Below are 26,671 nucleotides of genomic sequence, written 5' to 3'. Positions count from 1 at the left end.
TACTTCAAAATATGATGACTATGTAAACAGGATGACATGATATAACTATACGATGTGTCTATTAAAGTGGTTGGCATGCCATAAATCACAAACATGCCGTCGATGGAAACATGATGGCATGATATAATTCACGGATAGAATGACATAATTTAAAATATGATGACTATGCAAACAGGATGAGATGATATAACTATATTATGTCTTTAGAAAATGGGTTGGCATGCCATAATTCAGATACATGCTGTCTATGTAAACATCATGACATGACATAATTCAAATATATGATTTATATACTAAGGAAGTGAGCAGAGGGCAATCGCATATATGATGTGTCAACTAAGGAGATGACATTCAATATTGTGTATATGATGTAAAAACTAAGCATTGCAATACAACATATGCATTATATGAGTAATATAAACCTACCAAGTTTGAGCATACACCTCAGGGGGATCATAGGACTGGTCATCTGTCTCTGAATCCTCCTCTGAAGAGCTATCTGTAACCAGCAAGATATCTGCTTCAGCAGGTAGCATTGTCTGCTCTGAAGACCTTGTTTCCACTCCAGATTTTTCCATGACCGTGACGAATGGCTGATGCACAGGAAGAGTAATTGAATGTACTAAAATTGTTGACAAATTTAACACGTAATAAAAAAATGATGGCATGATATAATTCACATATAAGATGACTGGCTAACTAGGGTGGCATTGCAAAATTCACATATATGATGCCTGGCTAGACAAGATGGCATTACATGATTCACATATACGATAAAGAAACTAAACAGATGGCATTGACACAAAGCATGTCTAAACTAAGCAGATGACATCTTTAATGTATACAGTAAGCAATGCAAGGCACCATATGCATGATATTACCAACATCAGCATGCCAAGTTAGAGTGAAGACCTCATGGGGTAAATAGGAGTGGTCTTCTCCTTCTGAATCCCCCTTAGAACAGTTATCTTCCTCTTGATTACAATCCGAAATGGGTGGAGGGGGGCTGCCTTTGCGCCCAGCATGGAACGATGTCTGCATGAAATTTTATTGCCATGCAAGGCTCATCTCTTTTGCTCTACATGATCAGTTCCATTGTGTACAATAACTGGCATGCATAGGAATAAAACATAGTGAGATTATGTAAGGAGTGCATGCACAAATCAAGAGTGATGGTAGCAAACTGTGGATAGACCCAAAACCAATGATAGCAGGTAGATAATAGCTTTAGTTAAAAAATACAGATAATGGCTCCTTTAATGTTTGTTTGCACCCAACATGAAACTCATAGTAGACACCGGTGATTAACCAGATAGTAGACAGATAGTACTGATTGCTGCCCCAATATGTACCCCACAACCATTTAAAAACTCAAGTTTCAATGTTAGTTTGGACCTGACTCGGAGTCTAATAGGTTAACACGACGATAATGTAGCATGCCATCACATTAAGCAACGCATAACGTAAGCAGACACGGAAGAGTGCGACCTCTCTTGTGGACTCGTGTAGTCCTCAAGGTCATCTGCTCAGTTGATGATGGTAATGCAGTTGTCGTGGCTGCCAGCGGCGGGGAAGAAGATCTGAGGCGGTGAAAGACAGTCTGGAGAGCGGATCCCTGCTGTGGTGAACCCTTCCATCATTGGAGCAGCTGAGCTGGGGTGGAACACAGCGCCGCAGGAGCAGGACAAACCACACAAGGTTTTCTTTGACACATATCTGTAACATAAGTAATTGAGTAAGGGCTTGTTTGAATTTGAGGATTCTAACAATGCAGGGATAGGAATGCATGTGCAAAATAGAGAATTTAAAAAAAAAATCTGCCAATCTGGGTGTTTGATTCACAACAATTGGAAGATCACAGGATGCAAAAAAGCATGGTGAGATTAAGTCAAACCACAAGAAAATGTACGGTTATAATGCTATTATGCTACTATCTCTTAGTCTTGTGCTTGATGAATAGGAATATGAAAAGGAGGAGAAGTGGAAATTAGAATTCCTACAGTTTTTCTTTCAAGGAGACACTAAAGGAACAAATCCTACAGTTTTCCTTTGCTCCATTCCTTTGCACCAAATTCATGAAAAGTAGTACCATAGGAAACTTTCCAATTCCTATGTTTTTCATTCACTTTTCCTTTCAAGCACTAGCGATTCTAGTAGCAGGCTTGAGCAAGGAAAATTCTACACCAAAAAAATGTTTTTGTGCTACTTCTATTACTTTGGACCCATGCCACTGCCATACTAGCTCAACTCCCAGGCCCATCGACAAATGCACAGCTCAAACGCGCAGAGATAAATAATGATGGCGTTCAAGAGAGTCCATCACGGATAGCTAAGTTTCCTGGTACCTCACTGCTTGTCATATAGTAGGATAAAATAATCATATTTCCCGTTACTACGAGTGCTCAGTGGACAATATATATAACATGCAGAGTAAAAAAGAGATGCAACAAGTGTACAACCTCTTCGGCGAAGCCATGTTGATCTCAGCATGATTGGGTTGGCCGGTGAGGATGCTCCAGCTGACTTGGCTGTCGGAGGAGGGGAAGAAGATCTTAGGCGTCTGGAGATGGAGCCCGAGGTACTGCTCCGCTGTGATGGAGGGTTTCATCATTGGAGCAGCTCCGGTGAGTTGTACGACGCCGAGGCTGAAGCAGGACAAGAGAGACAATAAACAACGTTAACCTGAGTGGAATTCTAATAGCATCTCCAATACATGACATAAAATACATAACCACAAAGTGCTAGATGTAAAATACATCTGCCGCTCATCTCTGAACTTAACTATCGAAATTGAATTTAACTGTCGAAACTGAACTTAACTGTCGAAATTGAACTTAACTATCGAACTGAATTTTGCTGTCAAAACTGAATTTTGCTGTCGAAACTGAACGCACTAGCAAGGTGAGGCTACACGTCGGTCAACTGACTTTTTCATCTCTGGTCAGTCAATTTTGCAGCCGTTGGATACGAAATCAAGGGCCTGCGATTCATCTTCAACCTCCACCCCTCTGAGCCGCCAGCCACCACCGGCCAAATAGCAACCCCCCACCGCCCGCGGCCGGCAGTGCGCCGCCCCGCCTGCCCTGAAAACACTCCCCACTGCCGCCCCGGCCATCCCTCTAGGCCCCCTCCCGTGCTGAGCTTTTTCTCCGGCGATCTCCACACCACCGCCCCGCCAACACCGGCGACCACCACCCCCACCCTGAACCCTAAGATAGATAGTGGGGTACCTCTCCGGCGAGCCCCCCTCCCCGCTGCGGCTGGTTCTTCCTTCACCCCGGCGAGCCCCCCTCCCCCCTAAAAATCGACTGACGCAAAAGTTGATTCAGTCGAATGAAGTGTAGCTAAATCGGAGCAGCATCGCGAGAAAGAGCAAGAGCAAGAGCAGCAGCGCGAGCAAGAGCAATAGCAAGAGGAGACCAGGCAGGGGACCGAGAGCAAGAGCAGAGCAGCAGCGCAAGAGAGAGCTAAAGCAACAACAGCTCCTACTGATGTGGACGTCGCCGCCGAGGGAGCGACGCCATTGAGGAAGTGGCCGGCGACGCCGCCGTGGATGGAGCCGCGCTATGTCGGCTCGGGACCGAGCGCCGGCAGCACCGTGAGATCGGATCAAGAAGAAAATGCGGTGATTAGTGTACAACCTCTTTGGTGGCGTTGATTAGGCCGCAGCTTCATCCGAGGAAACGGTGATGATGATGCTCTTCCGGTGGTGCAGGTGAAGACGACTTTGTGGGAATGGAGGTGGCGTGAAAGATGAGGGGAACATCAGGGCAGCTCCTTGGAGGTGGAGGACGGGGTGGCTAAATCGGCGGGACGACGAGATCGACGATGGATCCTCATCCGGTACGGTGGATGAGGGATGTCGAGGTGTTGCTGTGGACGACTTCATCGGGGAAGAGGCTCCGGCTGGGTGGCGGACGGAGCAGGGTGTGGGGTTTCATCGCGGGTTTTCGCGGCCTCGGTGTATGAATGGGTGGGCGGATGGGATGGCAGTGGGGAACCATGGCTTAGGGACATGCTTGTCCGAAATGTGGGGTAAGTTACGAAAGTACCCCCACCGATTTGAGGCGCTTCTTTCGGTTCAGGGTTACCACGGGCATTTTGCGTGTCAGGATTTCACAGGAGGTGGGAGTTTTCGCGCGCGTTGTAATTTCGGAATAGCAAGGCGCGGGTTGAGATGGAGGGAGTTGTCGGAGCACGACGAGACAAAGATATATCTTAAATATTTCAGGCTAACAAGGCGCGGGTTGAAGAGGCGGGAGTTTCGCAGCATGATAGACAGAGACGCTAGCTTGAATTTTTGGCATAACAAGGCGCGGCTTGAAATTTCGGAAGAACAAGCTTAATGTGTACCCAAAAAAAGACAATTTGCACCTCAACACGCACAACACACACACAAACACCATTTAGACTAGAGTATGGTACATGTGCATTGCACGCATGAGATTTAGCAACCAAATTATGAATAAATAACACATTATAGCATGTAAGCTTTGAGTCATATATGCATGATGTAGATGTTCATTTAATTCTTATAGTTCATTTCATTCAAAATCATCTAGTTTTTATAAGAAAGCTAATCTATTTTAAGATTCCCGGAATTGTGGGTTGTAAGACATAAAGTAAAAACAAATAATGGCTGTAAGTGCATCTAGTGCCCCTTAGTGATTTTGGTGTATTGAAGACTTATAGGTTAAGGGACTAATGTGTTTGTGAGTGTACACAGGTCTACAAGTCTATGAGAAGTTTGATATTTAGAGAGAAAGTCGACCCCTAAAAATGAAGTTCTTCAACTGAAGACTTTGATATTCTGAAGACTTTCTGAAGACTTTGAAAGTGAAGAAATTGGTGTGACCTTGAAGACTTGGTATTCATTTGTGGAACATGAAGCGTGAAGGCTTTTGTTTTCGTAGTTTCATTTTCTCTTTCTTGAGTCATAGGAAACACCGTACTGTTAAAGGGGGTCGAGGAAATACTAAGGAAAAATTTCCATGTGATGCTCAACTCAAAATCCTACACCTACCAATCCCTTCGAGTGAAGCCTTTGGAAATCTCATACAGTTCAGTCACTTTCTTCAGTGACAGAGACGAAGTTCTTCTGGTCGCTGATGAATTTGTTCTGACTGAGGAGTTAGGAATTCGCCAGTGCGAATTACCTACACAGTGAGGAACATGATAGCCCTGAGGAATTTGAGAGTCAAATTTCCGACCGTTGCTGTGCTGCGCGCTAGCTGTCCCAAAATATCTTATCCACCTAACGGTCATATCATTGAAGGGCATTTATGTCTTATCATGTCGGGCTGCTCCCTAGGCTATAAATAGCCGCCCCCTACAACCACTAGCTGGTTGGCTGCTCCGAGAGAACTTGACACTTGTCATTTGAGAGCAACCCATCCTCCGAGGACTTTGAGCGAAAATCATCGAGTGAGGAAAACCCAAAACCAAACCCCTACAAACCCAAAGTGATTGAGCATCACTGAAGAAATTGATCCTGCGTGGATCCGACGCTTGTTACCTTTGAAGACTGTGCTTCTTCCAGATGGTTAGGCGTCATGGTCTAGAGCATCCAAGAGGAATTGTGGATCGTCGAGTGACCAAGTCTGTGAAGGTTTGGAAGTCGCCTGAAGACTTACCACGAGTGATTGGACGAGGTCTGTGTGACCTTAGTTCAAGGAGAATACGGTGAGGACTGGGTGTCCTGAGCTGCGTGCTCAGCGATTGGGTGTTCGGGACTGTGTGTCCTCGAGTTTAAATACTTAGCCGCTCCAACCAGACGTACAACTGAGAGAACAGTTGGAACTGGTCTATCAAATCATTGTCTTCACCAACCTAACTGGTTCTATTTCCTCAACCCTTTCATTTCCTCATTACTGTGTTGAGTGTTTGTTCATATCTGTGTTTGAAGACTTTGACTGAAGACTTTCTCAATTTCCTCAGTTCAATTTCTTCAGTCTGTTTGTCTTCATCTTGTGTTATCTTGTGATTACGCTTTTTGTACTCTCTGCTAGTCTTCATTTCATCATGATGACCATGCTTGTATTCTGTTATGCTTACTTCTGAGTACTTATTCCGCTGCTAATAGTTCTTCGCTAAGGAATTTCCTCACCGGCAAATTCCTCAGTGAAGAATTCATAAAAATCGCCTATTCACCCCCCCTCTAGTCGATATAACGCACTTTCAATTGGTATCAGAGCAAGGTACTCCCTTGTTCTGTGTGATTTTGGTTTAACCGCCTGGAGTTTTTGTTATGTCGACCGCAGGTATGAAGAAAGTGACATGCCCTATCTTTGACGGTCATGATTATCCCAAGTGGAAGGCCATGATGAGGAAGCGCCTCATGGCAATGAACAGCAAGCTGTGGACCGTCACTGAGATTGGTCCTACTGATCTATGCAAGATGGTGGACGCTAATGATATTCGCAAGTACACTCGACTTGACATCTTGGCGAAGGATATCATCTGTTCCTGCCTATCTAGAGATGAATTCAGGCGCATTATGCATCTTTGCAATGCGAAGCTTATCTGGGACCGAACCTTTGATGTCTATGAAGGTCATCGAACCCGTCATGATCCCTGGTTTGAGGACTTCAAGGAATCTCTCAAAACGATGACTTTCGAGCCAGAATCATCATCTTCTGCATCATGTCTCATGGCAAAGGGTGACGAGGTAACCGAATGCTCCTCATCCGAGTTTTGTGACGATGAATCTGATGATGATGGATCTGATGATGATATTGAATCTAGTTATACCAAACTTGTTTGCATTGCCACTAAACAACAAACGGCTTTGGAACAAGTTCAAAACATGCTAGACAAAAGTGATGATATGTTGGGTGAAGAAATGGATCGCGCTAAAGCCCTGACTGAAAATCTTCAGAGACTTCAGTCTAGGTTTGATAACCTTCAAAGTCATCATAACACTCTCTTATCTGATCATGAGAAACTTTCTTATGAATTTCTTCAAAGAAATCAAGATCTTGAGAAGCTAAGAGTGAGTTATGAAGATCTTCAGAAGGAGCGCGATTCATTACTAGCTCAACAAATCAGCGCTTCTCAGGAAGAATTTGTTCCTCCATGCTTAAAGTGCATTGAACGTGAATCTGCTAATTCTTCACCTGAATGTTCAAATGCTTCAACTGTTACAAATTCTTCACCTGCCTCTGCTATCACTAATTCATCATCTGAGGACATTGCTAGTATCACTGACGATGCAGGGCTGAAGGAATTGTACATGACACGCATGTACAAAAGCCTCAAAGGGCATTAGACTCTTTGTGATGTGCTTAAAAAGCAGATCCTCAACAGAAAACCTAGGAAAGAGGGCATCGCCTTTGAGAGGAAACTTAATGCTGATGGAACATATTGGAAGCCTGAGCAGTACCCCAAAACCTCATGGGTTGCTGCAAGGGGACCTCCAGTTGATCCATCTAACTTATCTGGCTTTACATGTGAATCTCCTCATCCCTCTGATGAGTCATTTGACTCCAACTATAAACTGTTCAAAAATCAGAATGGTGAAGTATTTGCTAGATATATTGGCACTAACTGCAGGAACGGTTCTCCTATGAAGAAAATCTGGGTTCCCAAGAAGTGCCTTGAAAGTCTTCAGGTGAATGTCCTCATGACACCACCAGTGAAGAACAGGAACCCCAGATCAAATTCTTCATATGGATCAAATTCCTCAAATGGATCAAAGTCCTCATATGATTATCATCGTGCTAACAACTCTGTTTCGCAGGGTAGAGCTAAGGGCTATGAATATGTGCATTATTCTTCAAACCATTATGTTCATAAGTCCTCGAAGAATTTCTCTGCTTATTCATATGCTTACCCTAACCCCTCTTATGTGAAACGAAATGGTTTGGCTTCTATGCCACCATTCTCGTATGGTGCTCGCAGAGTGATGAACTCTTTGCCACCCCTTCAGATGTGGGTGGTGAAGAAAAAGAACTAATCTCTTCTGCAGGGTCAGGTCTCCAGACGTGCCTTAACGTTTAAAGAATTTGCTGGGGACCTGACAAAATTGCCTGAAAGGACGCAGGCGAATCATGATGAAATAAACTTTCATTTCACACGTCCTCCTACTGCTATACCTGTTTACTGCTTGATGAAATTCATCTGATGAACTTGATATCATATTCTTCACTGATGAAGCATATGAGATTGTAAGTTACACTAATTCATCTGCAGGATGATCAACCCAAAGCCACTGAATGGGTCCTCGATAGTGGATGTACAAATCACATGACTGGTGACAAGAATCTTTTGATGGATGATGCCTTATCACCATCACATTTGAAGCATATCATCTTTGCTGACAAAGGCAAAACTCAGGTATTGGGTCTTGGTAAGGTTGCGATCTCTAAGGATAAACACATGGACAAAGTCATGCTTGTTGAGTCCTTAGGATACAACCTCATGTCAGTCTCAATGCTTTGTGATCTTGATATGGTTGTTGTCTTTGGCAAGTATCGCTGTGTTGTGATTATGGAAGCTGACAATTCCAAAGTCTTCGAAGGCTTTAGGAGAGGAGATTTGTATATTGTTGATTTCTCTACAGGACCACAACCACCCGTGTGTCTACTTGCAAAAGCTTCAGAAGGCTGGCTATGGTATCGACGACTTGGTCACGCAGGCATGAGGAATTTGCACACTCTTGCGAAGAAGAAGCATGTCATTGGCATTGAGAATGTCAAATTCCTCAAGGATGACTTATGCGGAGCCTGTGAAGCTGGAAAAATGACCAAGGCCAAGCATCCAGCGAAGACTATCATGACCACTACTCGTCCATTCGAATTGCTTCACATGGACCTCTTCGGACCTAATCATTACTCAGCAGTCACTAATGATGCATCTCTATATGGTTTTGTCATTGTTGATGATTACTCTCGATATACATGGGTACACATTGTTACTTACAAACATGAAGTGCAGGAAGTCTTCAAACGTTTTTCCACGAGGGCTTCAACCAACTTTGGTGTAAAGATCAAGCACATCAGAAGTGACAATGGAACTGAGTTCAAGAATTCTGGTCTTGATGACTATCTTGATGAACTTGGTATTACTCATGAGTTATCTGCTCCCTATACTCCTCAGCAAAATGGCGTCGTGGAGCGCAAGAACAGAACTCTTGTTGAGATGGCTCGCACTATGCTTGATGAATACAAAACGCCTCATCGTTTTTGGATTGATGCAATTGATACTGCGTGCCACATCATCAACAGAGTATATCTTCACAAATTCTTCAAGAAGACGGCCTATGAACTCCTCACTGACAAGAAGCCCAATGTGAGTTATTTCAAAGTCTTCGGTGCTAAATGTTGGATTAGAGATCCTCACCACAATTCTAAATTTGCACCAAAAGCACATGAAGGTTTTATGCTTGGTTACGGAAAGGACTCGCACACCTACAGAGTCTTCAACATTGTTCTTCACAAGATTGTTGACACTGTAGATGTGCGGTTCGACGAAACTAATGGCTCGCAAAGAGAGCACCTACCTTCTGTGTTAGATGAACCAGCACCTGAGGATTCTATCAAGTTCAAGGCAACTGCGGATGTCATTCCTACTGAAGAATCTGCTGAAGAATTCATTCCAGTTCATGAAGACAATCGAGCTGATGCACCTGAAGAAAATGCTGAGGAAAATGGTGCTGAAGAAAATGCTGATCAAACTCCTCGGCGACAACCAGCTCATCCTCGCGTTGCAAAAGAAGTGCAAGTGGAGAAGATCATCGATGACATTAGAGCACCAGGTCCTCTCACACGCTCAAAAGCTTCACATTTATCTAACTTTTGTGGGCACTATGCTTTTGTCTCTATCACAGAGCCCACTAAGGTAGATGAAGCATTTTTGGAGCCGGAGTGGATTCAGGCTATGCAAGAAGAATTACATCAGTTCGAGCTCAACAATGTCTGTGAACTGGTCAAACATCCAGATCCTCGCAAGCATAATATCATTGGCACAAAGTGGATCTACCGCAACAAGCAAGATGAAAATGGCCTTGTGGTGAGGAATAAGGCACGACTGGTAGCTCAAGGCTACACACAGGTTGAAGGAATTGATTTCAATGAAACTTTTGCGCCTGTTGCTAGACTTGAGGCTATTCGCATATTACTTGCTTATGCTAACCATCATGATATCATCTTATATCAAATGGATGTGAAAAGTGCATTCCTCAATGGTAAGCTTGAGGAAGAAGTATATGTTGCTCAACCCCCAGGTTTTGAAGATCCAAAGAATCCTAACAAAGTCTTCAGACTTAATAAGGCCCTCTATGGCCTCAAGCAAGCCCCTCGGGCGTGGTATGATACATTGAAGGAATTCTTCGTGAAGAATGGCTTCACACCCGGTTCACTCGACCCTACTCTCCTTACTAAATCTTATGATGGTGAACTGTTTGTGTGCCAAATATATGTTGATGATATTATCTTTGGCTGTACTGACCAACGTTATAGTGATGAATTTGCCTATATGATGAGTGAATAATATCAAATGTCTATGATGGGAGAGTTGAAATTCTTCTTAGGTCTTCAAATTCGTCAACAGCGCAATGGCATATTCATATCTCAGGAGAAATACCTCAAAGATGTACTCAGGAAATTCGGCATGCAAGATTGCAAAGGCGTCAAAATTCCTATGCCCACAACTGGTCATCTATGCACTGATGAAAATGGTATTGACTTCGATCACAAGGTATACCGCTCCATGATTGGTTCTTTATTGTACTTATGTGCATCTAGGCCAGATATAATGCTTAGTGTTTGCATGTGTGCCCGATTTTAAGCTGCACCGAAGGAATCACACCATAAGGCTGTGAAGCATATTCTTCAATATCTAGATCACACACCAACACTAGGATTATGGTACCCCAAGGGCTCTGCTTTTGATCTCATTGGATATTCTGACTCTGACTATGCTGGTGATCGTGTGGACCGCAAGTCAACTTCTGGCACTTGTCATTTCCTCGGACGATATTTGGTCTGTTGGTCCTCGAAGAAACAGAACTGCGTATCACTGTCCACTGCGGAAGCTGAATACATTGCTGCTGGCTCTTGCTGTGCTCAACTGCTTTGGATGAAGCAAACACTCAAGGAGTATGGCGTCAACGTGAAGAATGTGCCTCTCCTCTACGACAATGAGAGTGCCATCAAGATTGCTCACAACCCAGTTCAGCACTCGAAGACAAAGCACATTCAGATTCGTCATCATTTTCTTCGTGATCAAGTGTTGAAGGGCGACATCTCCATCGAGCACATGAAGACTGAAGAACAGCTAGCTGATATCTTCACTAAGCCCTTGGATGAGAAGAGATTTAGCAAGTTGCGGTGTGAGCTAAATATCTTAGAATCTTCGAATGTTCTTTGAAAAGGACACACATCCTAACACTTATGCAAAATTGATGACTTAGATGTGCAACACATGAAGAAACGTTTTTCTTCAATCAATGAAGAATAACACTCTAATTGTGAAGAAATTAATGAAGAATTTGATTCTCAGAACCCTACGACAATTGTACGCGGTGTCTGAAATCATCATTCTTATACGGTGGGTCACGCCACCACAAAAAATTGAAAATCTTCAATTTGAGTTTTTCCTCAGTTTTGAAATTCTTCAGTTTTTCAAATTCTTCAACTTTTCAAAATCTTCACTGTTTCCTTCGTTTTTCTTCATTGGCTATATATATATATATGAGTTTATGTCCTCTACAGCATTCACTTATAGCTATTTCTTCAAGTTGCTTTTTCTGCTAAGTGAATGTGATCGGACCCTTCCCCCTCTATGCTATACTCAACCCAATCTATTCACAAATTCTTCATGTGCGTTCTATTTGAAACTCGTTCAAAATCTTCACTGTGTCCTTGTCAGCTGAAGAAATTGTGAACGAAACTTTAAAACAAATCCAAATTTTCGGTTTTGCCGCTCAAACCGTTCCGCATCCCACAATGCATTATTCTATTCACCCACGATCGTACACGATCTCAACTACACAGTACATGGGTGACACATGTCGCAAGAAGGAGAAAGGGCACGGGCACGTTCGTCCCAAATCTTCGGGCGAACAGTTTTTCACCGTGTCTATAAATACCCCTCTCCCCTTCCTCACTTCATTTACTCCTCTCGATCGCTACTCTCTCACTCGAGCTCCTCATACCCTAGTGCCGCCGCTACTCCATCGTTGCCGGTGAGGAAGAGCTTCGCTGCCTCGACCTCGTCGCCGTTGTACTCACGCCGACCGCGGAAATCTTCACTCCGCTGCCGCCGTAGCTGTCTTCCTCTGCCAAGTTATGGCGTGGGAGATCTAACCTGACGAACTTCACATCTGTTCTTCTCAGTTCGTCGTGTTCTTCACTTCGGGTAATTAAAAGTTACTTTTATTACTCACTTTGATTCTCAAACTTTCCTGAAAATCTTCAAAGGTGTTTATTCTTCAAATCTTCACACATATGAACACCTCACACATCATATGATCTTGAACTGTTTCTCTAAGCAATCATTTTCTTCAAGATTCCCTAATTGTGTGGATCTTCGATCTGTACAACTCTGGAACCTAAGACAAGAACGCTTAGTGAAATTCCTCAAGGTTCATCTGGTCAAATTCCTCAAAACTTGTTCTTTTCAAAAAACCTTCTGAGAACGCATATGACCTCTCCGAATTCCTCGCACCTGTACTCTGTTCACAGGTACTCATGTCTGCTGCTGAATCACTAGGTTCTCATCAACTTAACTCATTTGTAGCGTTCCTCGAAGAAACACTGCATACTTCTTCAGAAAACTCGATTGTTCAAATTTCTCAACTGAACAATATGGCAGACGGTAAGAAGCCGCAGAAAGGAGGAAAGAAACCTGAGGTTATGACTTCGTTTGAAATCCCTGAGGAAATTTATGCTAACTATTGCACACCTGATGAAGCAAAATTTGGCAAAGAAAACAAAAATCAGCACAAGGTGCGCATTCAGAGGATTGAACATAGATGGGTAAGGGAATGGAGGGAATACAGATATGTGACTCCAAAGTACATGAGGAAATTCGCCCTCAATCCTGCATGCCCAAGAGCTCCATTGGCACCTGGCCAAGTAGCTGACCCCACAAGCATCAAACGTGGCGAGGACTTTCCTGAAGAATGGGCTAAGCGCCAAGCTAAATTGGCAAGACAAGCCAAGGAGGCAGTGAAGAAATTCAATGAGGATTCTGCCACTGCTACTACTGAGGCCTCGGTCAAACCGAGGAAATCCATGCCAAAGAAGCCTGCTCGTAAGCCAAGTGCTTCACCAACAGCACCCTCACGGCCAAGTTCCTCAGCAATGCCCTCACGACAAATTCCTCACACTGCTACTACTCCACCAAAGTCCTCAACAGCTCCTTCAAAGTCCTCAGATCCTGTGCATCCGGCTACATGTCAAAGGACTGCTGGTTTCTCGATTGCCTCTGGTGTTTCAGCAAGTTCCTCAGCTGCACCAATTTCCTCATCAGGCCCCACACTGTTGAAGACCAAAGCAACAGCTGGACGAGGTCCTCGGCCAAGTCCAAAGAAGAAACAGGTCGCATTCCATGTGCCTTCTGATGATGAACTTGCAGAAATCATCAGAGGCAGAGAGGTGAAGGCCGCTAGAGCCAAAGGCACATTTGTGCCACTGCTTTTGGATCCGAGGAAAATCCTCGATTACATTGATCTCTGGCACAAGGATCCTAACACCCCTATGCCTGATTTTCATCTGACCACTGGTCAAAGTCACATGCTGACCCATTTCATCACTGAAGAGAAATGGAAGTTTGAAAAGGCAAGAGAGATCAAGAAAGCTCAATACAGAAAGGAGAAGCTCCTGAAGAAAAACGTTGTCAGAATGACACCTGAGGAACTTCTCCAGGCTCAGTCTGAAATTCAAGCCCTCAACAAAGACTTTGATGCCTACTATGCTGATTGGCAAGGAGCTAAAGTAAGATTCGTCAATCTAACAAAGAAATTCACAAATGTTGCAGCCCCATCGCAACAAGAAAATCTTCAGGCTGCAGACTCTGCTCGGCCTGCTGAAGAACATGCCAGCACCGCTGATCACTTTCAGCCTGCTGAAGAAAATGCTCGTTCCAGGGCTGGTGAAGAAATTCCAGCCACTGAAGAAATTGCCAGGGCATCCACTAGTGGTGCGCCTAAAGAAACTGAAGAGATCGGAGCAACTGCATCAGTTGCGCCTGAAGAAAATGAACCAGATTCCTCAGCTCCGCCCGCGCCCACACCAACTCCAATTCTTCCATCTGCTTCTGATGTGAAGAAGACCAAGGCTGCAGAGCGAGCTGCAGTGAAGAAAAGGAAGGCATCAGCTGCGTCAAACTCTTCGGCTGTGAAGAAAATGAAGCCAATGACCAGCTCACTCGAAAATCCAATTGATGTTGTTCTGATTTCCTCCATGCCATCAAAGGACCTTGTTCCTTTTGGAGAAGACTATGAGATCCCAAGCGGATCTGAAGAAGAAAATCATTCTGCCGCTTCGATCGAGCAGCTTGATGAAGAAATTGAAGTGGACACAATCCCTTCAACGCCAGTCATTTCCTCACCTATGCCTCAGTTCACAGCTGAAGAGGCTGGTGTTGAGGAAATTGAAGATGAAGATGTGGATATAGGATGCACCACACCTGTGATGAATGATGACTTTGGGGAAAGTCAGCATCCCAATACTCCTCTCTTCATCCTGATCCAACAGATTCCTCAGTCCCCTGCACCAACAGTTCAAATGGGCTCTGAAGAAACTCAACCCACTCTCTCTGTGCATGAAGATATTCCAGCCGCTAGTGCTGAAGAACCTGCTACTGCTGATCCTCAGGTTGCACAAGAAGAGGAACCAGAAATTCCTCAGCCTGAAGAACCTGAGCTTGCGATTCCTGAGGTGGTGATGCAACTCACTGACACCCCTCTGCCAAAGCCAAAGAATCCGTTCTCAAGCAAACAGAAGTTCAAGGCTGAAGATTTCTTTGCCGAGCATGAATTCTTCACTGACTACAACCCCTATGACTCTGCTCGCATAAGGAAGAGGCGTTTCTGGACTGCTAGTCAAGCCAACTTCTATTCCTATGTGCTGTTTGACAAAGACAAAATCTTCGATCATGAACATATTCCCCACGTGGACATGGAATCTCTGCGATGCTTCAAGCCAGTCCTTAGTGTTCTTCATGATGCAGGACTACTAAATTTCTGCACGGACATTTGTGATTGGAATGAAGAACTCATTCTTCAGTTCTACGCGACACTGCATATCACTGGAGACGCTGAAGATGTCAACTCATGGTTGTTGGACTGGATGACTGAAAACACTCACTACAAGGCACCGGCAACTGAATTGCTTCGTGTCCTTCCTCTCAATCCTCCCCATGACAGTGCACGTTGCACCTACAGTGACCCTGAACTGACAAATCACTATATGCAAGTGCTCATGAAGCCTTTGAAGCCTGGGCAGGCCCCACGAACCAAATTCCTCGTCAAGGAATTACTCTATGTGCCTCGGACTGTCTACAGAATTCTGACGAAGAGAATGAGTCCTATCAAAGGCCACGACTCAGATGATGAAGAAGTCATTGGCATCATGAAGAATATGCTTTTCAACATCATTCATGGCGTTCCCGTCAACTTCCATGATTTCTTCATGAGGACTCTGGCCAATATTGCTATGTCACCATTTGAGCTGAAGCCCTATGCTCCTTGGATTATGAGATTCATTAGGGCAAGATCTTCACTGAATTACAAAGCTGACACTCTGAACCACGGTAGCTACTTGCCTCCCATTGAAGTCCTCAAACGGATAGTTTCATCAGCTGATGATAAAGGCAAGGCCGCTGCTGTGATCGATGAAGGCATTCGTCCATTGGATGGTCAATTTCGCAAGGCTGCGTCTTACTCTACCAATGACGATTCTGCCACACATGACTCTGCCGCAAATACCTTAGCCAAGCAAAATCCTCAAGCCACAGCACCCAGGGTGATGACTGGCCATGAGTTACTCCTCAGTCTTCATCAGAAGGTTGATCGCAATCACAAATGGGTAAAGCGTCAGTTTGGTGCACTTCTTCACAATATGACCTCAACACACAATGCAGTGAAGAAGAACCAATACTACCTTCATGCAACCTTCAACCGCACCTGGGCTGTCCTCACTCATGTCTATAGCGCTGAAGAACTGAAGACTATGGGTCTCAAGGAAGAATTTGACTGGTCTGCACCTCCTCCGAAGAAATTCAAGAGGGTCAAAATTCCTCCACTGGTGGCCAGCTCTTATTCTTCATCGCGTGACACTGATGAGTATGAAGATTTGGATGACACTGCGGCAGGCCCTGCAACAACAAACAACCCCGACAACGCTGGCGCTCCTCCATCGACTTGAAATTCTTCAGGGGCGTTAGTCCTCAGTTTCAATCCCTTTGGTCATTTGATGAAAAAGGGGGAGAAATCTGAGTTAGTCTTCAAGCGGGTCTATATTAAGGGCATTTTTTTAAGTTACAACTCTCGCTCTTCTGAAACTTTTATTTGGATCGAGTTGTAATCTTAAACCCGATGGTGCGCTGATACTTTTGTTGCATTATGCTTTGCATGCTTATTCCTCGTTAATGACATTGCACCCATGTTGAATCTCATCAGGCACCATATTTCATCATGCATTTCAAATTCTTCATATTATATATCAAATGCGTGTATGAATTACAAGATATAGGGGGAGATCTCCATGATTCAACTCTTCAAATGTGCATTGCCTCAAAAGCAAATTCCTCACTATGCACATCTTCAGGGGGAGTTCTTCTATATCTTGTAATCAAATTCCTAAATATCAGTGTATACACTTCATATGTTGTCATCAATCACCAAAAAGGGGGAGATTGTAAGTGCATCTAGTGCCCCTTAGTGATTTTGGTGTATTGAAGACTTATAGGTTAAGGGACTAATGCGTTTGTGAGTGTACACAGGTCTATAAGTCTATGAGGAGTTTGATATTTACAGAGAAAGTCGACCCCTAAAAATGAAGTTCTTCAACTGAAGACTTTGATATTCTGAAGACTTTTTGAAGACTTTGAAAGTGAAGAAATTGGTGTGACCTTGAAGACTTGGTATTCATTTGTGGAACATGAAGCGTGAAGACTTTTGTTTTCGTAGTTTCATTTTCTCTTTCTTGAGTCATAGGAAACATCGTACTGTTAAAGGGGGTCGAGGAAATACTAAGGAAAAATTTCCATGTGATGCTCAACTCAAAATCCTACACCTACCAATCCCTTCGAGTGAAGCCTTTGGAAATCTCATACAGTTCAGTCACTTTCTTCAGTGACAGAGACGAAGTTCTTCTGCTCGCTGATGAATTTGTTCTGACTGAGGAGTTAGGAATTCGCCAGTGCGAATTACCTACACAGTGAGGAACATGATAGCCCTGAGGAATTTGAGAGTCAAATTTCCGACCGTTGCTGTGCTGCGCGCCAGCTGTCCCAAAATATCTTATCCACCTAGCGGTCATGTCATTGAAGGGAATTTATGTCTTATCATGTCGGGCTGCTCGCTAGGCTATAAATAGCCGCCCCCTACAACCACTAGCTGGTTGGCTGCTCCGAGAGAACTTGACACTTGTCATTTGAGAGCAACCCATCCTCCGAGGACTTTGGGCGAAAATCATCGAGTGAGGAAAACCCAAAACCAAACCCCTACAAACCCAAAATGATTGAGCATCACTGAAGAAATTGATCCTGCGTGGATCCGACGCTTGTTACCTTTGAAGACTGTGCTTCTTCCAGATGGTTAGGCGTCATGGTCTAGAGCATCCAAGAGGAATTGTGGATCGCCGAGTGACCAAGTCTGTGAAGGTTTGGAAGTCGCCTGAAGACTTACCACGAGTGATTGGACGAGGTCTGTGTGACCTTAGTTCAAGGAGAATACGGTGAGGACTGGGTGTCCTGAGCTGCGTGCTCAGCGACTGGGTGTCCGAGACTGTGTGTCCTCGAGTTTAAATACTCAACCGCTCCAACCAGACGTACAACTGAGAGAGTAGTTGGAACTGGTCTACCAAATCATTGTCTTCACCAACCTAACTAGTTCTATTTCCTCAACCCTTTCATTTCCTCATTACCGTGTTGAGTGTTTGTTCATATCTGTGTTTGAAGACTTTGACTGAAGACTTTCTCAATTTCGTCAGTTCAATTTCTTCAGTCTGTTTGTCTTCATCTTGTGTTATCCTGTGATTACGCTTTCTGTACTCTGTGCTAGTCTTCATCTCATCATGATGACCATGCTTGTATTCTGTTATGCTTACTTCTGAGTACTTATTCCGCTGCTAATAGTTCTTCACTAAGGAATTTACTCACCGGCAAATTCCTCAGTGAAGAATTCATAAAAATCGCCTATTCACCCCCCCTGTCGGTGTCAAAACTGGCGGATCTCGGGTAGGGGGTCCCGAACTATGTGTCTAGGCGGATGGTAACAGGAGACAAGGGACACGATGTTTTACCCAGGTTCGGGCCCTCTTGATGGAGGTAAAACCCTACGTCCTGCTTGATTGATATTGATATTGTGGTAGTTACAAGAGTGGATCTACCACGAGATCAAGGAGGCTAAACCCTAGAAGCTAGACTATGGTATGATTGTAAGGGTTGTTGTTATTGTTGTCCTACGGACTAAAGCCATCAGGTTTATATAGACACCGGAGAGGGCTAGGGTTACATAGAGTCCGTTACAATGGTAGGAGATCTACATATCCGTATCGCCAAGCTTGCCTTCCACGCCAAGGAAAGTCCCCTCCGGACACGGGACGAAGTCTTCAATCTTGTATCTTCATAGTCTTGGAGTCCGGCCGATGATGATAGTCCGGCCGATGATAGTTCGGCCGATCATGGTGATCCGGCTATCCGGACCCCCCCTAGTCCAGGACTCCCTCAGTAGCCCCTGAACCAGGCTTCAATGACGATGAGTCCGGCACACATATTGTTCGGCATTGCAAGGCGAGTTCCTCCTCCGAATAATTCGTAGAAGATTGTGAACACCAGGATAGTGTCCGGCTCTGCAAAATAAATTCCACATTCCACCGTAGAGAGAATAATATATACACAAGTTCAATCTGCTGACGTTTTTTGCGGCATGACGTCACACCACTACCAAGCCATCATTTGAATCATTTTTTTACTTTACCACCTCAGCGCATTTAGCGAAGCGGTTTCCTTGGCACGTCTTGTCGAAGCAGAGATCGTGTTCCCCCTTATTCCGGGATTCTCATCAATACGGACGTGGGTAACCCAACCGCGCCATTGATGGTGACGCTTGGGAGATAAGCGAGTTTTACCAGGCAGGTCGGGGACGCATAGACTTCGCCCGTCCATATATAAGGGGATTAGGATCCACCCTTTCACCCACGCCTTCTTCCTCCTTTGCTTATCCATTTCCGCGCACTCGAGCTCCAGCGCCCAAGCCCGCACATCTCGTCTCAACCTTCCCCAGCCATGTCTGGAGCAGGAGGCAAGTGGATGACCTCCTCCGTTACGGAGGAGCACATCGAAAGACTGCGCAGCGCCGACTATCTGTCTGGCAACATCGCGCACCGGCTGCCCGATGAGGGGCAGCTCATCCCCACCCCCAGGCCCCATGAGAGGGTAGTATTCCTTCCCCACTTCCTCCGCGGACTGGGCTTCCCATTGCATCCCTTTGTCCGGGGGCTCATGTACTATTACGGCCTGGATTTCCATGATCTGGCGCCAAACTTCATCCTCAACATCTCGGCGTTTATCGTCGTGTGCGAGGCCTTCCTCTGCATCCAGTGTCACTTTGGCTTGTGGCTCAAGACCTTCAACATCAACCCGAAGGTGGTGAAGGGCACTCAGGAGGAGTGCGGAGGTGCCATATTGGGTAAGATACCCAACGTCCTCTGGCTCAAGGGTGCCTTCGTGGAAACCATCAAGGGATGGCAATCGGGGTGGTTCTACATCACCGAGCCGCGCGACCCTAGATGGGCAGCGGCCCCCGAGTTCAGATCTGGGATCCCCACGCGGCTCTCCTCTTGGAAGGAGAGCGGCCTGACCTGGGGTAATTCGGAGGAGCTGACCGGACTCCAAGCCTGTATCCAAAGGCTGGTGAACAAGAAGCTCAAGCTTGTCAACATGGTCCAGGTCTTGCTCATCCGCCGGATTCTCCCGTGCCAAGAACGGGCATTTAAATTGTGGGAGTACAATCCGGCACAGCACCAGACCTTGAGCAGGCTCTTCGACACTAGGTACGAAGATGCCTGGAAAGTGCTCTTTAAGGGCGCCGATGCCCCCGCGTCCGCCATCGAAGATCACGGATTTCGCTCGCAGCGCCAAGCTGACGAGGTAAGTGATTCTACCCCTTTACGGGACACTTGTTATTCATAGTTTGACTCTATCGCAGATCTCTGTTATATTCATACATCAGGATCTCTTATTCAAATATTTGAATTCAACTTTACATTGATTATGACCTCACCTAGTCTTTTACACCCACACAGTTGTCTTCTCTTTATAATTGTACCACTAACTTTCCCTCGTGCATGCATGCACACACACACTACCAGTCGGCATTATCCATCGCACACATGCAATCTTTTTCTTCAGGTCGGTTTCCCATGAAGGCACACATCCACACACATCCCCCTCTCCATCATATCGGGCATTCTTTATCTCTCACGCGTGCATGCGCAACGATCGATGTTCCTCTATGTATGTGTGTATATAGATAGGTCTTTCATAGTTTTCCACACAAACCGATCAATCAATATATCAAGTGAGGTCTCACCCTCTTTCCCACGTCCACATCGATCAATCTATACCTCTCTATATAGGATTAACATATATAGCTAATACACCCACGTTAATTTTATATCCAACGTCCCCCTCTCATCATCCACGCCTTCCGCTTCATCTCTCAGACGCGTGCACGATGGCGAAGACAGGGGGCAGTAAGGGCCCTGCCCCCCCTAACATCACTATATATCGAGGCTAATATGAATGTGATCATTAGACAATTGCTGCTAAAAATGGTTTAAGTTCATGAATTAACCCTCCTCGTAAAGGATTAGCAATGCTTGCCCCCTAGCTCATTTATTTTTCATGGCTCCGCCACTGTGTGCAACAACGCACGTTCTCGCCCCCTCTCTCTAAATATAGATCTCGCAGCTGTGCATTCCTTAATAGTCTCCCTCCACTCGGCCCCTCGCACCATCTTATAGCCCCCACCGGATTTTGCCACATGTACAATCTAGCAGACTCCATGGTTGAACTTAAGCATAATGCACAAACCTCAAAACAACAGTGGTTCTCTTTTGTTCTAGAATCTTCCGTATCATAACTGCCGAAACTTTTTTTTAGTTGAATTGCCATTATTTGTTTTCACTTTATGCTTTACAACGCACAATTCCATGAACCATAAAATAGATTAAGGGCTTCTTTGATTCAAAGGATTCTCAAAGGAATTTTGGAGGATTCTAATCATTAGGAATTTTTCCTATCTTGGTTGTTTGATTCGTAGGATTGTAAACCATAGGAAATTTTCCATATGATTCATTTGCACTAGATTTCATAGGAAACATCCCATCCACTCAAACCTCTTTGAAAGAATTCTGCGTTTTTTCTATGCACAATCAAACACTCATACAGTCCTGTAGGATTCAAGACGACATTCCACTATAATCCCATGTCTTTCCTATTCCCGCGTTCTTAGCTTTTTTATAAAAACTAATTGATTTTGAATGAGATGAACTATAAGAATTAAACGAAGGGCTACATCAGGCATATATGACTCAGAGCTTACATGTAGTGTGGTATTTGTTCATAACTTGGTTGCAAAATCTGATGCGTGCAATGCACGTGTACCTTACTAGTACTTCGAGTATGTGCAAAACACGTAAATTAGAATACCAATGGCACGCTACACAGTGTCTCTCTTACAGTTCATGAAGCCACGTGGCACATGTGGAGGCGTTGTCGTGACCTCCTTGCATGGATTGATCACAGTGACGTGCTGCTGGTTCCAGAAGAATGTAATCGTCCTCCCTGAGCCATACTGGCGGTACATGCACGAAGCGAAGATGTGCACGCATGCCACGCACGCTCTCATACCCTTGCACGCACACGCGAGTACACAGGCAGACGCAATTTTGTACCAAGATCCACCCCATGTGATAATTTGACGCGTGTAAAGTCGTTCACTTCATTCATGGTCAATTAATACAGCATATGCAAATTGAGTGGACGTGAGGGCGGAAGAAAGACATTATTACTCCACTGCGCGCATGCGAGTAGTTAAATCGTGGGTTGCTAGTAGTACTTCCATTGGTCTCCTTCGTATTTTGTGCCCATTTTTGATAGTAACATAATATTTACGCATTTGAGCAGTGTAGTACTTGAAATTTATGTTCCGCCAAACTCATCGAGAGCCGTTTCGGGCCTCGAAACCAAAACCATCAATTAATCTTTACCTTGTTCCCATCACATTCAAAAGCCTGCTCACACCTACTAGTACGTACCAAACCTGAACGTGTTCCCACTATGCAGGTATTAGTACTAGTGCTAGTACTTAGGTTATAAAAAGGGGAACTACCTAACCGAAAATTACTCTACCTTTCCTCCTCATAAGTGCTTCTTCTTCGTCCGTCGTAGTCATGGACGGTGAGCAGAGCTCTAGGTCGAGAACTACTCGTAACAAGGGAGCGACAACCAAGGCTGCGGAAAAAAGAGGGCTCGCCGCCATGCAGAGACCTCGAAAGATCTCTCACAGGCAGGCGATGGCTCTCAGGAGCGCCCTAGCCGCAGAGGCAAACATGCTGAGCCGGCGGAGCTGGAGTCGTTATTCCTCGATGGCATGCCTGATCAGCTCAATAAGCACCTCAATAAGCAGAAGGAGTTCATCCAAGGCTTGATGGAGTTGCTGAAGGAGAGCCTCGACGACATGCCCGCTAAGCTCAATAAGCAGGGGGAGTTGACCGCCGGCTTGGTGATGCTGCTGAAGAAGAGCATTGCCTCGGAGAAGAAGGTGACCGGAGAAATCCTGCGACTTCAGGAGCACAAGGCGAAGCTCTGCCCCGAGATCGACCTGTTGAAGGAGAAGAACGTCGGCTGGAACAAGCTGCATGAGAATAGTAGTTCCTCGATGAAGATGCTACGAGCCCTCATCATGGAACAGAAGAAGGAGTTGGCGAAGCTCCGCATCAAGCACCCGGCTGCTGTCAAGGTACGTAATGCGGCCGGGGAACAGATGATGAAGGCTCACATCAAGAAATCCCGTGTCATGAACAGAATGAAGAAGATGGCGGAGGAGATGCACAAGGAGATGGAGGTTGTGGAAGCGATGAAGAAGCAGTTACGACTCCGCGGCGAATTAGATCATTTGGGGTGATAATCTTCCTTCTTCTTTTGCTCCTGTGTTTCATCTTTTGCTTTGGGTGTTTCGCTGCACGTGTCACGTTCTCTACGAGGCATGAATAGAACAATGCTTTTTTAGGGAATGAATAGAACAATGCTAACAATGAGATGACTAGCAAATTAGATCATTTTTATCGCCATATGGCACTGGGCTGCCCTGTTTCGTGCTCCTCTGTCGCAGTACTACTCCAGTGGAAAACTTGAGTATACCGCACGGTTCTTTGCTCCTCCTCAGGTCATCGGTGCATTTATACGAGCAGTCAAATCACAAGGCCCCGCCTTCCAGCAGTAATGAGCCGTCAAATCACAAAGGCCCTTGCCTCTCGTTAAACCAACCAAGCTAGACTGCCCCGCCCTCTAGCCTTTTAAAAAATGTATACTTTTGTACAACAGTAGTATCGATGGATTGCGCCATGGAGCAAAACTTGAAAATAAAAAAGGTGGTACATATAGAGAGTGCTCGTCACCAAATTATGCATATAGTACTATTAAAAAGGCTAATCACAATAATGGTGTCCAGCACAACTCACCCCTCAAAATAAAGTGCCGGCGTGGAGCAACTCGCCACTACTCATCGAGCTGAACTGGAGCGGCGAGTTGCTGAACCACGCGCCTGCTTGGGGCGGCAACTGGCTCCGTCGGGCCAAGCGAGGTTGGTGAAGCACCGAGCGGCCTCGCCCGTATCCGGAGGGCTCGACGGGCCACCCAGTCGGGTAATATGTCGGAGAACGGCTCATCGGAAGCCATCGGAAGAGTGGAGAAAATGGTGAAGAAGGAGATGGGGGAGTGGCGGAGGGGTGCAACTTTTGCCCGTTGTCTGTCTGGCCTCGTGTAAATAGAGGGCGGACGGTAGGAGCTTGGCCAACGTCTGGCCTCGTTTAAACTGAGGGCGGCCGGGAGGATCCCGACCGGTGTTGCATTTAATTCCGGCCCGCTCATGAACGGACGTGTGGCCGGAGTAGGATTCTTGGTTTGCATGCGGGTTTAAGGGAGGGGTTTAATGGAGGCGCCGGGGGTGCAGCGGGCGGTGCAGTACTATTCAATTTGACAGCAGTAATGAGCCGTCAAATCACAAAGGCCCTCTCCTCTCGTGAAACCGACCGAGCTAGACTGCCCCGCCCCCTAGCCTTTTAAAAAATGTATATACTCCACTTTTGTACAGTAGTAGTATCGATGGATTGCGCCATGGAGCAAAACTTGAAATTAAAAAAAAGTGGTACATATAGAGAGCGCTCATCACCAAATTATGCATATAGTACTATTAAAAAAGCTTGTCACAATAATGATGTCCAGCATAAGTGCACAACCCACCCCTCAAATAAAACTAAGCACTCTAGAATTCTTTGACAAAACTAAGCACCCTGAAATTCTTTGACAACTAAACTGCTGGCTATATGATGTTGGCCATATATATTGTACATATATAATGTGAAAAAACGAGTGGTAGTACTATACCAACTAAAAGATGAAATGTAAGAAATACTAGTATGTACGTACTGAAGAGTTAAAGTAACAAGAAGAAACATAACATAGTTCTGCTGGGGGCTCAGCACAACACACCCCTCAATTTAAATTAAGCACACCTGAAATTAAACTTTGCAACTATTTTGGTAGACACTGCATTAGAACAACCATGAGCAATGACACTGCCACCTTACTCGAAGTCCTCGTCCACGTCCTCGACTTCGTCCTTGTCCCTCTTCCTCTTGGCCGATACTTCTTTGCTTGAACCGCACACTTGGCTCTTTCTCTTCATCCAACCCTTGTAGATATTGAAACAAAGGTAGCCATCCATTGCAGCGTAGTGGATGTGGTCTATATCTAGTACATTCTGCTGCCATGCATAACGATGAAACGTGTATGGAGGTTTCTCCAGTTTACCGTACGAAGGATGAATCATGGCTCCTGCCAGGGTCAGCATTGAAGGCTGACGAGAGGACACCAACCGATTCATCTGGAGGTCGAAGGTGTTGCCTACAATGAGGCCTATCCGATACAGGACTTCTTTGTCGTTACCAAAGTCTATAGTAACGAATTTGACTAGGTTGCTCTCGAGGAAGTCCTTAAAATCCAGGCACTCAACTTCGGCATGGCATATGTGGTAGACCAAGCATAAGTCATGCACGCAAACCTGGATCACGGCGGGCTTCTTCCTCTCTTCGTCCTTTAGATCCTTCTCTCGTCCCAGGACTGTGGTGTACTCAACATCTAGCCCAGCGACCCACTCATCATCTGAGTCTTCGAACATGCGTCTGAAGCGAGAAAGGCATCCTTTCACCATTGCGTAAGAACGGGTGTAGATGACGTTGAGCTCATCGCCGGTGATGGTTCTAACCTTGTAGTCACCGCGGATCGTGGAGATTTGGGACACCATGGATTTGGGAGGAGGGTTAGGATTAGAGGAACTTCCGTAATGTGAATGAACAGGATGACTAGGAGCGAACCGCCATAGTATTAAAGGACGTGCGGAGACGAGTAGGAGCGAACTGCCAGCGTGCGAATGACAGGGTAGTGGCTTTCCATTCTCCCATGATACAGGCTTTCGAGAGCCCTTGGATCTGAGATCGAACGGTTGCATGGCGTGATTCTAGACCTATGGGTGAATATCCTATCCTGGAGGGTTATTCTGCAAATTTTTAGCAACTTAGCGTGCGACCGTTTGATCTCAGATCCAAGGGCTGCCAGTAGCCTGTATCATGGTCGCGCCTACAATGACCTTTTCTTCGCTCGCGCGGTCGCGCCCTTGGAGATTTAACATGATGCGTTAGGCTATCTGATGTTGGCATGTCATACATAGTCATCACTTAGTCACTCATACTACAACAAGGTTGGCTATAAGGTTGGCTATAAGTGTATTTTTTACTTCTCTCTATCTCTTTCTTCGTACTCCCTCCGTCCCATAATATAAGAACGTTTTTAACACTAGTGTAGTGCCAAAAATGTTCTTATATTATGGGACACATGGAGTACTAGTATTTATTGCATTTGCCAAGGAGTGACCTCTTCCAATGAAATGGTGTTGCTAAGTTTGCTTCATTTAATTAGCTATAGACTCAAAATTGTCTTTTCACCTAGGTACACGCGCTTAGCACCGTTTCTTCCTTGGGTCACCAAACTAGTCTCTCTCTTCTTGATTAACTTGCCACATCAGACTTTATGCCTATGTGGCAAGCTTAGCACCTGTAGGAGCAAGTAAGGCTGCTTGTAATGGGAGTAGTATCATGCATGCCAACTATGCAATCTTGATGAGGTGACGTCGAATTAAATGAAGAAAAGAGAGAGTTGA

This window comes from Triticum aestivum, chromosome 5B (genome assembly GCF_018294505.1).
Source record: "Triticum aestivum cultivar Chinese Spring chromosome 5B, IWGSC CS RefSeq v2.1, whole genome shotgun sequence".
NCBI classification, from domain to species: Eukaryota; Viridiplantae; Streptophyta; class Magnoliopsida; order Poales; family Poaceae; genus Triticum; species Triticum aestivum.
Note: the sequence above shows the minus strand (reverse complement) of the source record.